The sequence below is a fragment of the Pseudorca crassidens genome, chromosome 2 (genome assembly GCF_039906515.1).
Source record: "Pseudorca crassidens isolate mPseCra1 chromosome 2, mPseCra1.hap1, whole genome shotgun sequence".
Lineage (NCBI taxonomy): Eukaryota > Metazoa > Chordata > Mammalia > Artiodactyla > Delphinidae > Pseudorca > Pseudorca crassidens.
This window is the reverse complement of record NC_090297.1, coordinates 1,450,038-1,463,581: the sequence shown is the minus strand read 5'-3', so window position 1 is coordinate 1,463,581 and position 13,544 is coordinate 1,450,038. Positions and strand designations below refer to the sequence as shown.

Below are 13,544 nucleotides of genomic sequence, written 5' to 3'. Positions count from 1 at the left end.
ATATGAAAGACAAAACAACAAAATTCCCAGAAGATAACTTGGAGAAAATTTGCATGACTCTGGTGCAGGCAAAGGTTTCTTGAGTAGAACACGTAAACACAGGCATAAGGCAAGAAAGTAAAAAGGCAAAGCACAGACTGAGAGCAAATATATCACATCCAGAACATATAGTGACCTTCTGCAAATCAGTAAGAACAGAAGACAACCAATAATCAAAACATGGGTAAAAGACGTGTATGGGCATTTCACAAAAGTTATCCTATAAGCAATTGGAAAAAAAAAAAACCTTGAAATGTCACTGCTCATCAGGAAAATGCTAATTAAAAGCACAATGGGACCCCTTACATGCCTACCAGAATGGCTAAAATTAAAGACTGGCGACACCTGTGTTGGTGAGGGCATGGAGCCCTGGAACTCCGGTTTGCTGCTACTGAGAATGGAAATCAGCGCAACTTTGGAAAACCGAGAAGCAGTGTTTACTGAAGCTGAACCTACACGTACCTCGTGACCCAGCAATTCCGCTCCGTGGTGTATGTGCTCCATGGAGATGTGAACACATCCACCAACCGACACGTACGACAGTGTTCAAAGCCCAGAACACGCAGCAGCCCAAGGCAGGCACAATCCAAGTGCCCACTGACAGTAGGATGGACGGAGACTGTGGCAGCTCCAAGGTGGCAACAAAGGTAGCAAATCTCAGCCCCACGTGCATGGATTAACCTCGTGGATTAATGCTGAGCGGAAGGAACCAGACACCAAAGAGGCCACACGTGTGATTCCATGTACGTAAAGTTCAGAAAGAGGCAAGACCAGTGTGTGTCGTGGGAGGTATGTGCTTTGCGGAGGAATGTGGAAAATGACAGCTGCGTGGTGCTCAGTGTACTCCCCACGCCACACGCTCGGATTGGGGGAATCAGATCGATCAGTGTGTTGGCGTCCCTTCCCAGAGCAGCGTGGTGCTCCTGTGTAGAGGAGCCAGTGCCCCATTCCCTGCCTCTGAGCAGCACATGAAAGAGACGAACGCTCGTGGCCACGGGAGCTGTACTTGGCCCCTTCGGACATGCTTTCAGCTCTGCACTAAGACCAGAGATTGGGACTGACATATACACACTACTGTGTATAAAATAGATAAGTAATGAGAACCTGCAGTATAGCACAGGGAACTCTACTCAGGGCTCTGTCGTGACCTAAATGGGAAGGAAAACTAAAAAAGAGCAGATACATGTATAGGTATAACTGATTCACCTTGCTGTACAGCAGGAACTAACACAACATTGTAAAGGAACTATACTCCAATAAAAATTAATTTAAAGAAAAAAGAGACAGAAGGGGGTGGCTGCCTGCCTCTCTCCTCTGCACAGAAATCAAAGCGTCCACTGCTTCCTTGTGGGGCACAGGACTCTGGCTGGTCCCCCAGCAGCATTCCCAAACAGTGATGGTGAAATGAGACGTCCATCCTGCCATGACAAGCTCCCAGTGACAATAGAACGCAGGGTAGAAGCACTGCTGGTCGCCTGGGCCAGGCACCAACTGTCCCCTGCCCCACCACAGCCTCAAAGACCCCTGAGCAAGACCCCCATACACCCGGGAGGCAGTGGGGCCAGAGCCACTGTGTGCTTTCCTGGGCCAGAGCTTATGTCAGCTTTGTGGTTTGTCCTAAGACCTTCTCAGCAGGGGGTCAGTGAGCTTCTTTCATGCACTTTCTTTTTTTTTTTAAACAGAACTGGAAGAATCAGGCTCCCTGACTTCAGACTATACGACAAAGCTACAGTAATCGAAACAGTATGGTACTGGCACACAAACAGAAATACAGATCAATGGAACAGGATAGAAAGCCCAGAGATTAAACCCACGCACATATGGTCACCTTATTTTTGATAAAGTAGACAAGACTATACAATGGAGAAAAGACATCCTCTTCAATAAGTGGTGCTGGGAAAACTGGACAGCTACATGTAAAAGAATGAAATTAGAACACTCCCTAACACCATACACACAAATAAACTCGAAATGGATTAAAGACCTAAATGTAAGACCAGACACTATAAAACTCTTTCATGCACTTTTTTTTTTTTTTTTTTTTTTTTTTTTTGCGGTACGTGGGCCTCTGACTGCTGTGGCCTCTCCCGTTGTGGAGCACAGGCTCCGGACGCGCAGGCTCAGCGGCCATGGCTCACGGGCCCAGCTGCTCCGCGGCATGTGGGATCTTCCCGGACCGGGGCACGAACCTGCGTCCCCTGCATCGGCAAGCGGACTCTCAACCACTGCGCCACCAGGGAAGCCCTTTCATGCACTTTTGAATGACGTTTTCATCTCTTCTCAGCCTTTGGCAACACAATTCTTCCACTTAAAACTGAAAAGCATTTTGCAGTTGTCCTGAGGAAAGAAAAAAAAAAAAAAACCCATGCAATTGGATTTACCTGGAGATCCCTGAGCTTTTTTGGAAAAGAGGCAAAATCTTCAAGGGCTCCGTGCCCGTAGTTGACAAAGTTCCATAACAGATAACGCCCTGAGGGTCAGGGAGATGGATCTCGGGCCGCTGCAGGCCTCGCACCCTGGTGCAGCCCTTCAGAACAAAATGATTATGATTTGCATAATGGGATTTCTGTGGAAATCATAATTAATCTTAAGTTTCACATTAGTGAGTGTGTAGGAACCCTTTCGCTTCACCAGTTTTTCATCAGAAACCACCATGCTGCCTGAAGACCACTGCAGGTGGCTGGGGACCACCCACGGCCCGTGGAGCACTCTGCAGGAATCTGGTCCGAGGCCAGGAGAGACACGGACAGGCTGGCAGTGCGGGAGCGGGGGCGGGGTGGGGGGCAGAGTGGCGAGAATGGGTTTAACAGGACTCTGTGGTTCTGCTATGCTGGCCCCAGGGTGGCAGACCTGGGGGTCCAGGCTGGGAGAGGCAGCCTGGCCAGGTGTGGGACCACAACTGCAGGACTCAGGTTTGAACAATAGTCCAACATGACCGCTCACTTGGTGTTTCATGCCCTACGGTAAGATTTATGGGACTGGGGAGCCGAAAGCATCCTCCGTGGGGCCCCCTCAATTTTTTCCAAATGGCCTCACAGGTCCTTGGGGCTCCAGCTTGATTCCAAATGGCTCCCCAGGGGCTGGACTCCCCAGGCCCACCGGCCCCCCACAGTCCAGCTCCAGCCCCGTGCCCCCTCCCCGCCCACCAGCCCCTTAGGCACCCCAGGGCACAGCCTTGAAACCCCGTCTCCAAACCCACAATCTTGGAACCCAGAGCCTCTGGGGTCCCCAGGGCCTTGTGCCTCAACCACACATCCCAGATCCGGCCAGAAGGAGGCCGAGTTTCTGGAAGGCTCCAGGTGGTGGAATGCAGGCCGGGAGCCACATGCTCCCAGGGCGGGGCGGCCCACGGCTCAGGGAGGGGGCAGGGCACACAAAGCCCGCATTCTCCTCGCCACTGCCCTCTCCCCAGGGAACGGAGGGCCATGTCCAGCTTTTCTGAGAAGGTTTCCTGTCCTGTGCCAGACGCTGCTCCTGCCAAGGCCTCTTTGTCCCCTGCTTCCTGACCACCTCCGCCTCCATAAACACCTTCAACCTCACGGCCTGGGAGCTGCGGGGTCAGCAGTGCTCGACCACCCAGCCCACGGCCAGCCTGCAGACCCCAGGGCCCTGCTTCTGCCTCAGCCATCTGTGCCCAGGACGGGCCAGGCAAGGGCAGTGACCCCTCCTGGCTCTGGGGGTGGCAAAGGAGAGGCCCTTGACCCCCATCCACCCAGGTCCCCGGTCTCTATGCGGGACTGGACCTGCCTGCCAAGGGCAGTTGGAGGGTTACCCGTCGGGTGCTGGGTGCTGACACTGCCTGGCTGGCACGCGGGGTGGTCCGTGTGCCTCACACGTGTGTGCACAGTCAGCCCACACGAGGCCACACGCAGGCCACACGGCACCACAGCACCAGGTTGAGGCCACTTTAAACGGCAAAATCGCCAAAGAAAAGCCCAGAAACGTGGAAAACTCGGCACTAGGTAGGCCACGGGAAGGAACCTTGTCCCCACCGTGAGCCGAAGCTCACCCAGGGACGCATGACTCATGGCTCAACGTTCTCACGGCCGCCGCGTGTCTGTGAGTGACCACAGAAGTGCCGCGGGACGGATGCGGAGGCCACAGATAACCGTCAGCAGGGAGGCGGGTCTGAATAGTGAGGGTCGACGGTGCCGTATTTCCCGACTGTGCACTTTGAAAGGGTGAGTGGTGTGGTGCGTGATGACATCTCAAAAAAGCATGAAATAACATAAAACAAAGCCCGTCGGGAAGAAACAGAAAATCTCAAACGGCAACACACAGACCAGCCCCAGCACCCACTGGCCTTCAGCCCAACCCCTCAGAGAAGCCCCCCTCACCCCATACTTGTCCAGGAGGCCTGGTGCCCCCTCGGCGCTGCCCCCCCACCCCCGGCCGCCAGGAAAGCATCAGAGACAGTCACCCAGGGACCATCCTCACACCCGCCGGCTCCCAGCCTCTTCTGGCTGTATTAGGGAGAGTATGTTTTATTAATACTGGATATTAAAGTTTAATGCTGTGATTACAGGGGACAAATGGGGCTTTCAAGGAGTATTAGAGCTCCAGAGTGAGCCTGCGAGGGAGAGGGACGTTCGTCACGGCCCAGCAGGACGGCCGTCCCATCCATCACGCCCCCTGCCAGCCTCCAGCTATAATTGCCCCTGAGGGGTTCCCGCGGGGTCAGCCTTACCCCAGGGTTCTGAGGCCATGGGCACCAAGGTCCCCAAAGCACTCCTCCCCTCTCGCCCTGTGGACTGAGCCCGTGGGCAGCATGGCATCCCTGGTTTGCCATCTGGGCCCCTCGGGTCCTCCTCCCCGCTTTGTGGGTCTGGCGCCTTGGAAGCTCGGGTCCGGCAGGGTGGGGTGGGCGCTGGGGCTGCTGGAGGAGGGTTCCAGAAAGGGGAGAGTGCTGACCACCATGACGTCTGACGAGCCCCTCTGGGCAGAGGAAACGGGGTACAGAGCCCCCAGACGTGGCTTCAGCTCAGGCAGCCGGACATCTCACACTTGCTGGCCAACCAGCAAACCAGACGTCTCCCTCCTGCCGCCCTGCCCCCAACGCTGACTGCAGCTCTCATTTCTCTCCACCGATGGGCCATGCCGCCTCTGCCCCCGCCCCCCGACAACAGCCCGACACACACGCCTTCGTTCTGCACAGGTGCCCGTCAATACGTATTGTGGGCACAGTGAAATCAACCAACACTTTGGGGAAGATGTTGCTAGTGATGAAAAGACCTGGTGACCCGGCCCCAGCATGGGCGTCCCGTCAGCATCCACACTCACCAACAATTCCTGCCGCTCGGGCCCATGACCGTGGCAGGCATCACCAATCGATCGCCAGGTGCCTCTCTGTTGAGCTCAGACCCAGCCAGAGCCCGTCGGCCCATGGTGTGATCACAGCAGGCATGCGAGGAGAAACCTGGCCAGATGTCCGACCTTCAGGTGGGGCAGCCTGGACACCCTCAGCGTCCCCTCGGGAAGGAAGCAAGAACGCAGACTTCCCACGCAGCTCTGCTCCTGGCCGCGCTCACACGCCCACCCCCGGGCCCCAGGGTCCAGCACAAAGCTGGATGCAGCAGGTGCCTAATAAGTGTCTGTGGGTGGCCGTGAGCAGCCCTGTAGCCTCTGTGAAGTGTCTGCCTCCTGCCAGGGACCTGGGGAGACCTCAGAGGACCCCCCACCCCGACCCAGGCAGGCCCAGCCTGGGTCGCCTTCGGCCCAGGTCCCATGAGGGCAAGGGCCTGCTATGAGGACCCCGTGCTGCCTCCCCCGGGGAGCTCAGGCCGCCTCGGGGGATGGGAGCAGCTTGGTTCTGGGGCTCTGGGTGTCCGGGGGCGCAGGCTGAGGGGAGGGCCAGCGGGAAAAGCAGCTCTGGAAGGCTCCGCAGACGGGAACCATTATCCACGGCCACTGGGCCTGTCCTGGGAAGTCGTTAGTGTAAAAAGTAGCAGAAGCGGTGAGTGGAAACAGAGCCTCCCAGCAAAGTGGCCCCACGGGGAGTGACCTCCCCCAGAGGTGACCGCTTGGCCACAGCAACCTGCACAGGTGGAGACCGCAGCAGGGGACCGAACCTGCCCCGGGATCCGGTCTTCAAGGCGGGAGCCAGGATGGGGCGGGGGAGTTCAGGGCCGAGGGGGCAGGGGGAAGTCTGGGAGGCAGGATGCCCAGGGGCTGCTGCAGCAGCTCTTCCCTCCTGAACGCCCTTGACCTCGGCTCAGCGCTGGCTGGGGGCTCCGTGTCCCAGCAGCTCAGAGCACAAACAGAACGGGAGCTCACAGCCAGAAATGCCCAGAGAGACTCTGGTGAGGCCCTCGGTCTGCGGCACCCATCCATCCTGGGTGTCCCCGAGCAGCCCTGATTTCACAGAAGCACCGGCTGGAGCCTCAGCTCAGCCCTTAACGTGGAAGAGCCCAGCAGGGCAGTCGCGAGGCAGCACCGGGCTGGAGATTTTAGTCGGTGTGATGTCGCTGGCAGCTCCGTAGCTGGCGTCCAGGATGCAGCGGTCCTCCACGGGCACGCGCACCCCTTCCTTGCGACTCGAGGGGTTAGAGAGAAGCAGAGGGGGTGGCTCAGGTAGGGGCAGAGGCGGCGGCAGCCAGGTGGGGCTGGAGGAAACCTGCTTCTCACTGGAGACTGTTGCACATTCTGAACTTTGCAATAGGTTTTTTAAAATAAAATTCAATTAAAAATAAACACCCTCACGCTTGTCTGACTGTATATACCTCTCACCCGAGAAATGCTACCTGCCCCCAAAACAGGGAAGGGGGAACGTGTGTCACAGAGACCTGGGACCGCCTCTCTGTGTCAAAAGATTGCATCTAAAGCAGGAGGACGTCGCCCGGAATTTCAAAGACTCCCGTGTGATACGGTAGCCACTAGCTGTCCGTGGTGATTTCAATTTAAATTAATTAAAATAAATACAATTTAAAATCCAGCTCCAGAGTCACACTCGCTGCATCTCAAATGCTCATCTGCCACACGGGGCCGTGGCCGCCCTTGCGGGCAGCGCGGATACAGGATGTTCCTGGCATCGCAGAAAGTTCAGACGCACGGCGCTGGGTTCCCTGGGCCACCAAGGCAGCTGTCTAGCGCCACCCTCCAGACTTCGCAGGGCTCTCCTGTAGGCAGTAGGAGCTCAGTACGAGTCCAGAGAGCCACAGCCCCGTTCGATGCCCGTGTTGCTGCGACGGTGCACCAGGAGCCGGGCACAGCAGGACGAGCAACGGGAAGGGGCTGGTCGGGGCGGAGGGGGGCGTTGCTGAAGGAAGTGGAGTATTGGTGAGCGAGCGCAGAAGATGGTCGGGGTGCCTGGTCAGCACAGACCCTGGAGGTGGGAGCCCTCCTAGGGGGCGGGGCAGGGATGATGCCGACCGAGCTGTGCACAGACCCCAGGTACGAGACCGGGTGATCTCGATGGCCTCCGACTTCCGGGCCGGCCAACTTCTCGAGGATTCTGATGGGCAGAAAGGATTTAGGAGGGAGGTCCAGACTCCATGGAAGACAGAGGCCAGGGGACCTGGGACGGACACTGGGAGGTCTGTGCCTTGCAGGGAAGCGTGTGTTGGGCGTCTCACGGAGGGGAGCCGGGACCCCGCAGAGCCTGGTGGTCTCGGGGTCTCTATGCCGCCAAACCTTCTCCAACCCCGAAACCCCCAAGCAGAACCCCCGAGGCCCGAGTCCCCCCCGTTCTCACCTGGGCCTGCTGACCATTACTTAAAGCTGGAAGGACCAAATAATGCACCTAAAGAGACCCTGTCCTCGTGGTGTGTTTTTTATTTAATTTTCCAACGAACACACTCTTTTATCATCCAAAACCGTGAAAGTAAATTAAGAAGAAATGGGTTTCTCTCAATTAGGCTCAGCATTGCTTTGAGTAACTGCCTATAATTCTATTTAATGAAAAAATAAAATCATTATTCCACGTCTCCCCCGCCCTGTCACAGACCAACAGACGGCCTCCATTACCGTGCACCGTAGATTTATTTAATTAGAAAAATATTTTGTTTTCTCTGATTCTTTGGGAAAAGAAAAAAAAAAAAAACCCTCCAGGCACAAAATTAATCAAATCTGTTACCTGGTGGTTAATAGCCCCTCCACTAGGCACCTCTCCGTCCACGCCACCGTTCCCACCCCGGCATTTCCACCCAAATCGGGATGCACCCCGCCCACAGGCCGCCCCCGTGCCTCCCTGGCTGTGTCTGCTAAACTCAGATGCCAAGATCCTCGCTGCCGGGCTGGGGACCCCCATGGCAGGCACATGAGGAAAGGGGCCAAATTCTTCTGTCGCCAGAAAGTATCAGTCCTCTGGGCACATACATAACGCGCAGGAAGCTGGCCGGGACGCACACGTGCTGCTGGTTACGAGGAGCACCCCCTGTGACCGTGCCCGTCCGGGAAGCGAACCCCCGCCCAGAGGCCTCCTCTGGCCCCCAGGGACCGGAGCTGGCCCGGGTGGCGGGAGAGACACCAGCCAATGGTACAGGAGATCTCACTCCCACCCTACACGTGGGGAGAGGCAGGATCCAGGCTCAGGCCCCTGTGACCCCATGGGGTGACCTCAAGTGACTCGCCCCCCCGCCCGGGGCCTCAGTGCCTTCACCGCCCTGAGGCACGTGCCTTGCCGGGTCCCCAGAGCCCCTGTTCTGGCACTTTGGGCCACCTGGGCCCCTTCTCACAGACCCCAAGTAGTGACGTCCTCAGGGTCCGTCGGGGGGCAGAGGAGGGTGGACCGAGCAGGGCTGTCCTTGCCTTCAGGCCAGGGAAGTCTGGACGAGCACGGCCAGACTGGAGAAAGGGCTTCTGCTCCAGGGCCCGGCTCACGGGAGGCCTGACAGACACTGAGAGCAGGTGAGGGGAGCGGCCAGGTCACGGGACTCGCAGCCCTACAGGTTCCTCCCTCCCCGCCCCCGCTTCCCTTCCCTCTCCCCCCCCTCCTCTCCCACACCCCCTCCTCCAGAACTGGCCAAGTCACAGTGCCCCTGCGTCCACTTGGGGAGGTGGGAACCTTCATGAGGGCATCCTTTTTGCCCTCATCCCGCCCAACCAGAGTGAAGGTGGGCACTCCCAGAGGGAACGTGTCTCCTTCTTGGGGGCTCTGGGGCCCGCCTGCAGCCCGCTGACTCATCTGGAGGCCAAGCCTGGGACCTGGCACCCCCCAGCCAGCCTGCACACAGGGGACGGTCAGGAGTACGGCTTCCCCAGCGTGGAGGTACGTCAGCCACGCCGGGCAGAGGTCAGGCACGCGGCTGCGACCCCAGTCCCCCAGGGCAGGGAGAGGTGTGACTGTCCCCAAGCTGGACCCCACTCACACCACAGGTGGCCCAGCAGGGGACAGGGTGAGGGTCACCAGCAGACAGACTCAGGGGCAGTTTATTTGCCTTAATGGAGTTCCCGCTGGGGACCCCACCTCCACTGCCCCAAAGCTCAGACCACCCTTCTGGCCAGTCGGGGCCTAGCCCATTAGGACTCCACCATCTCACCCTCAGCTCAGGCCTGTGTCCAGAGCCCCGGCCCTCCCCACACAGCTCCTCGAGGATGGGACCAAGGTCTCCCCAGCTGACCTAAGAGGGGGACGCCCACAAGTCCAGTCCACACCGCCTAAACCACAGCCAGCCATGCGATGGACTCCAGGCAGTGTGGACAGCCTGGGTAATTGAGCATCAGAAGAAGCTTTCCTCAAAATCCTCACCAATCCCGGCAGCACAGGGTTTGGGGAAGCAGGAGCATATGCTCTAAAATCCAGGCTTGTTAGCGGGTGCGGGGCGGCAGCTTCAGCTCAGGGAGCAGGGCTCCCCTGGGGGGAGAACGGGACGCACCCAGGAGAGAAGCCCACCCACCCGCTGCCTGGAAGCCAGTGCCATCCTGTCACCTGTGACCGTGTGGTCCCCATGCACCCTGCTCCCAGGCACTTGTGTCCCAAGCCTCGGGACACCCTGATGTGTCCCTTACCCAGCCCTGAAGGGCTTGGACCTGGCATATGGCTGAGTTCCTATTCTGCTCCACGGGGTCTGGACTTTGTAAGTTTCCTGGACACACAGGCACAGGCTCAGCTCAGCCCAGCAAGCCTGCCCGCCTCGCTCCCCCCAGACGCAGCCTGTGGCATCACAGGGCAGAGAACTTCTCTACCCAAGGCCACAGGAAGGGGGGCTACAGAGGAAAAGCTGGCCCTGGAGTCAGGGAACCTCAGAGAGCCTGAGGGCTGGCACGAAGCCGCCAACGGAATCACTTTGGCCCCGGAAGTGCTGGGAATTCTGCAGAAGTGTTTCCACCTGACCACTGGCAAATGCCCACCATTGCCCACCCGGCCTCCACCTGTTGGCACGTGACCCCAAAGAAGAGGACATTCCAATTACAGGCTATAAGGACACAGGGACACCAAGGAGAGAGGCCAGAGAAGGAACCAGCCCTGAGACACCGACCTCAGCCATCCAGCCCCCAGGACTGAGGAAGAACTCAGTCCTTTTAAGCCACCTGGTCTGCACTGGGCCGCAGAGGGCAGGCCAGAGAGGCCGAGCTGCCCCCGCACGGTGGCAGGTTACCACACGCGTGTCCTCCACAGCTGGAGTCACCCTGTGACCGAAGACGCCCCCCTCCCCGGGGGAGGCTCTCCCACACGCCACCGGCCCCCGACCCGGGGCTCAGACACGGCATGAACCACTCACCCCAGGGACTGGCCCGAGCTTCCTCTCCCAGGACCCTTTGGGGCAGCATCCCCGCCACTCTCCTGTACCCTGTGCTCACAGGGACACTCTGCAGGAAGGATGAACCACGGTGATTTCAGAGGGTCCTGACACAGAGCCAGGGGGAGACTCAGCCACGGCTCACAGGGAGGTGGGTGCTCCCAGGGGCAGCCCCACACCCAAGGCCGTCCCACGGGGTCCCAGCCTTTGCCTCTCCCGTGGCTGGGTTGCCTCACCTGCAGTCAGTCTTCCCATTAAGACAGAAAGACCGAAAACCCCAGAAACATCAAAAGAAGGGAGACAGTCAGAAATGAGCACCCCCAGGCTGGTTCTGGCATTTTCTGACATAACCATGATGGTCATGTCCCGTGTGGTCAGCTCAACAGGGGCCCCCAAAGATGCCGTGTCCTCAGCCCCGGAACCTGCGACTACATCAGCTCACGTGGTGTATGAGTCGGGCTTCTCTAGGAGAACCGAGCCAACAGGATGTGTACACGGAAAGGGTTTATCACGAGGAATTTGCTCACTCGATGACGAGAAGCCCCAAGGTCAGAAGGCTGGAGGCCCAGCAGAGCGATGGTGTAAGCTCTGGCCCAGAGGCCAGCAGGGTTGAGACCCAGGAAGAGCGATGTGTCAGCTCAGAGCCTCAGGTCGAAGGCCGGCAGGAAGAGGAGTTCCCTCTCCCCAGGGGAGAGTGAGCCTTTCTGTTCTATTCAGGCCTCGCGGATTGGCGGGGGCCACCCACGTTAAGGAGGGCAGCCTGCTGCGCCCAGTCTGCTTCCTGAAATACTAATCTCATCCAGACTCACTCCCATAGATACCCCTGGATTCATGTTTGGCCCAATGTCTGGGCACCCCAAAGGCCAGCCAAGCTGGCACATAAAATTAACCATCACCCTGGCGACAGGATTCGACAGATGGGATGAACTTAAGGACCTTGAGATGGGGGGTGTCGTCCCGGATCAACTGGATGGGCCTAATGTCATCACCAGGGTCCTTATGAGAGGGAGGCAGGAGGGTGAGAGTCAGAGAGGGAGATGTGAGCATGGAAGCAGAGGCAGAGAGAGATCAAGAGAGATCGGGAGATGCTGCGCTGCTGGCTTTGAAGATGGGGGGCGGGGCCTCAGCCAGAGACGCAGGCGCCTCTAGAAGCTGGAAGTGCAGGGAACAGATGCTCCCCGGAGCCTCCAGGAGGGACCCAGTTTCGTCCATACCTTTAGGACTCTGGCCCCCGCCCCCCGCAATTCTAAGATAATAAATGTGCGTTGTTTTAAAGCTCTAGGTTTGTGGTAATTCGTTACGGTGGCCACAGGAAAATAACACACGCAGTCTGGCTTTTTTCCTCTTAATGTAACTCATTTTGGCTGAATAGGACCCCATGATTACGTAGCGATTCTTTAGCCGTTCCTCCAGTGGTGGGCCTTTGGGGGGCACCATAAGCAGCCCTGTGGGGGACATCCAGGCTCTCAGTGCCCCCCTTCCTGTCCCGCACCATTGCCTTTCCGTGGGTTCCCAGCAGCGGGATCTCTGCTGCTTTGAAGGCAGTTGTGATGATTTCCAAAAGTCCCAGCCCCACCCTGTCAGCCCTGGATGGGGGAGGGGTTCTCCCTTTTGCTCATTTTGGGGCATCCTGGCCAGCTTTGAAAGACAGCTTGCTTCAATCTAGGCTTATCGCAGGGGTGGAGGCTGCCACTCCTCCGAGGCTAGAGGCAGGTCCCGAGCCAGTGTCCCCATGGCCTCAGAGCCCCACCAGCCACATGGGCTCTTCTGCCCTAATGGTGCCGGCTTCTCGGCAGATGGCCTGGCTGCCCTCCTTCCTGGTCTAGGCGGCTCCCTCTAGGCCTCTGTCCACTCAGTCCCCGGCCAGGAGAGGTGACCTGACCACGTGCAGCAGGCCACAGCAGGGGAGGACGGGCCCCCCACCCCACCCCAGGCACGTTGCACCAACGCTGGTTCCAGCAGAACCGAGAACCCTGTGATCAGAACAGGATGGTGCAGAAAACCCAACTCTGTGGGTGTTAAAGGCCAGGAGCCCTCTGCCATCCCTGGACCACCCCCATGGGTAGAACCTGGAAGTGGCTCAGTCTCAGTCCCAGTCCCCAGTCCTCCAGTCTTGGACTCGGTCTCCAGTCCAAGACCCGTAAGAGCCGCAGGCTGTGCGGCCTTGATCAAGCCCCTCCCGTGCCATGGAGCAGCCTGGGGTGGCCCAAACACCCCTCTGTGCACCGTCTACCTGACCAAGCTCCCCAAGGCCAAGGGTGGACGCTCAGAGGGCAGACCAGCCAGGAGGGCGTGCGGCCAGCAGCCCCTCACCCCCAACCGTCCCACCCCACTCACGGTGACATCTCGGAGACCAGGTCCGAGGCCCCAGATCCCAGTCTCTGCAGAGGGCCTTTGTGCATCGGAGGTCCACTCCAGCCAGCCTCCTGCATACACCACCGCCGCCTCCGCTGGGAGGACGTAGCTGTGCATGGAGCGCGGGCCCCCTCTGCTGGAGCCGGTGTGCAATGACCAGGGCAGGAATCGGTGGCCACCTTAATGGGGCTCAGGCCTTGGACCATGGGGCACAGAAGGCAGACCCCCTTCAGCTGAACAGAGCTGCAGACACGGTCCCCCAAGACCAATGCTGACCGCGGTCTGCATCTGCCGAGCGCTCACCGTGAGCAGGGCGTCCCTGAGCCGTCCCGGGGGACAGTGTCCCTGACCCCCGGCAGCCGCGAGGGGGCATCGTTAGACTGTTTTGTCGGGAAGGAAACTGAGGCACAGAGGGGAGACGCAGTGATCCGAGGTGAAGCTTGCTCGGGTGGGGGCCCCTCTCTCCAGAGACCC

The 13,544-nt window shown here is 58.7% G+C and overlaps 1 long non-coding RNA gene across 1 annotated transcript in view; it reads right to left on the bottom strand.

Annotated features, from left to right (window-relative positions):
- LOC137214149 (uncharacterized) overlaps positions 1–13,161 on the bottom strand; it is a 70,246-nt gene extending 57,085 nt beyond the window's left edge. Inside the window, exons 1-2 of the long non-coding RNA XR_010938775.1 lie at positions 13,053–13,161; positions 2,229–2,376 (exon numbers count right to left, since the gene is read on the bottom strand). This is a non-coding gene — a long non-coding RNA (uncharacterized lncRNA). The remainder of the gene's footprint in view (positions 1–2,228; positions 2,377–13,052) is intronic.
- Between the last annotated feature and the right edge of the window lie 383 nt (positions 13,162–13,544).